Source organism: Elephantulus edwardii, unplaced genomic scaffold (genome assembly GCF_000299155.1).
Source record: "Elephantulus edwardii isolate Elephantulus edwardi_28Jun2011 unplaced genomic scaffold, EleEdw1.0 scaffold00109, whole genome shotgun sequence".
Taxonomy (NCBI): Eukaryota; Metazoa; Chordata; class Mammalia; order Macroscelidea; family Macroscelididae; genus Elephantulus; species Elephantulus edwardii.
The window spans coordinates 1878027-1880690 of record NW_006399859.1 but is presented as its reverse complement, the minus strand read 5'-3'; positions in this window follow the sequence as shown (position 1 = coordinate 1880690).

The window sequence follows — 2664 nt, the reverse complement described above, 5'->3', positions numbered from 1 at the left end:
CTGAATTGAGTTCTCTATCATGGAAAAGATTCTGTTTAGTTAGTGCGATCTAAAGATACTCTACCTTTGTTTCCTGAATTAGAATTTCCCTCGACCCAGCCCTGCAGAATTCAATGCCAGCTTTCCTCTCTACTGCAGGCTTCCTTCGGAACCCACAAAGAAGACTTCTCTGGATTCTGGAGGTCTCAGAGATGGCAGCAGTTGTAATCCTCTTAGTTTTTCCATAGACCTAATTCCTCATGCTGATCCAATTTACTTCTCAGTTCTTTTTGTGCTCTTGCAACATTCAGAAAGAAAAAGACAAAAAAGGATAAGAAAATCCTCTTTGGAGAAACACACAAATTCTTATACTGGGACCTAGATAAACATGTGTTTGGTGGTTACTCAAAGTAGCAAGACATCTTAGGAAACTAGAGTTCAAAGTGTTCATTCCATTCATTGAATGATTTAAGGGAATCCTGCTGTGCTATTGGGAGTAAAAATAAACCCTCATGATTTACCCTATTTCATTGCAGACTCAAGAAAAATCTGCAAGCAATGCACCCTTATTTGTCAAAATTGACAAGAATGGCTGTCCTTTTTATCTCTGGTTGGCTCCACTCCTTAAATTCTTCGATTAGTTTATTTAGTTTAGACAACAATCTAAGTGTTAACATAGTTTGCTTCCCAAACTAGGGTGTTACAAAGTTGACCTTTTTGTTTGTTTGTTTTGTTAATTTAAAAGAAAACTTTTATTTTATACTGGTTTACTTACAAAGTTCATATACATTGTTTTTCATACAGGATCTTTTTCATTTCCTTTACCCACTCCTTCCTCTACCCATCAAATAGCGTATCTCTCAGATTAACCACCTTTTCATTTCCTCATTAATAGTGTGTATATGTGTATTCAAATCTATGTTTAAAATATCTGGAATTTTCTCGATGAATTCATATTCCTAAACAAATCAAAATTGTCACTCCCTTAATAGCAGGTCTCTATTAGAGTAATTCTACTTGCCACTTTTACAGATTAATTAATGTTCAAAATGATGACTTAGGGCTTTCAAAGATTCTCAAGTGCCATCTGAATCATCAAAGGAAAGTTAAATCATGCTCATTAGAGATTCACTTAACTGACCATTATAAAAACTTTTAATCTGCTATCTCTTCATATTATGATTATCTTTTATTAACTTCTATTTTTAATTCATTAGAAAAGCTTTTTTTCATAACTATTCCATATAGCAATAATTATAATGAATTTAGCTTAAGCTGTGGGGCTCTGGTGGCCCAGTGGCAAGAAGCTGCACTGCCGTACTGCAATCCTGAAGGCACATGGCTCTCTATAGGAGGATGCGCAATCTCCTTCTGTGTGGTTAACTGCCTCCGAAAACCTTCCAGAGGATTAGCTATGAGTCGGTTCCAGTTCTATGGTACACAACAACAACAAGTATGAAACATTTGAGGGAGCTCTCATGGCCTAGTGGATAGGGAGAGTGATTTAAACCCAAAAGCTGCTCCATGTGAGAAAGATGGATAATCTCTTCCCATATAATTTACAGCCTTTAGGAAACCCTCTGAAGGGTCAGCTACGAGTTAGATCTGACTCAACTACGATGAGTGAGTGATGATACATTCTAAAGAGTTCTGGTGGTTCCATGGTTAAACATTCAGCTACTAAACAAAAGGTCAACAGTTCAAACTTACCATCTGCCTCATAGCAGGAAAGATCAGGTAATTTGTGACCATAAATGTGCTGTTGTATGTCAAGATCCATCTAGTCCACTCTGATTTATAGCAACCCAATGAAAAATAGATTGGAAACTTGTGCTATCCTGTACCATCCTCTTGACCTCCTACATTCTTGACCGTGTTACAGTCACTATCTTATTTAGTTGAAGGTCCTCTCCTTCTTTGACCCTCTACCTTTTCCAGCATATCTTTTCTAAAGACTGTCTTACCCTTCTGACAACATGCCCCAAAATTCTGGGGATCAAATGATAGAATATTGTACAATCTGTTATTTATTGATTAGAAAGATGTTTTTAAAGAAACATAAATGGCATGGTACACATAGACCTCACCTGATGGACCACATAGGAATCAAGTTGACCAAATTTGTGGAAAGAGTCAATAGAGAAGTTCTGTATCCGCAGTCAAAACAAGACCAAAGGCAGACTGTAGAATAGACCAACAATTACTCATATACAAGCTCAAAGTGCAGAAAAAGAAAATGAAAAACCATTTCCAGGAGTCAAAATATGGCCTTGAGTCTACCCCAACTGAATTTAAAAACTATCACAAAAATAGATTTGATTCATTGAACACTCATAAAGTACAGGAGAGTTTGGAGATGACATGAAGGAAATTATCCATGGAGATGCCATTAAGGAAACTATCCATGAAGAAAGCAAATTATCATTACAAAAACAGGAGAGAAAAGAAAGACCAAAATGAATATCCAAAGACTCTGAAATTTGCACTGGTATGCAAAGAAGCCAAATAAAAGGGGTGAAAATGATAAAATAAGTAAGATGAATAAAAGATCTCAAAGGGAATCTTGAGAGGACAAAGCAAAATGTTAAAACATGCAGAGCTGGGGTTAGAAAATCAAAAGGAAAAAACACACTCAGAATTTCTCAAGTTGAAAGAACTGAAGAAAAAATCCAAAACTGAAGTTGC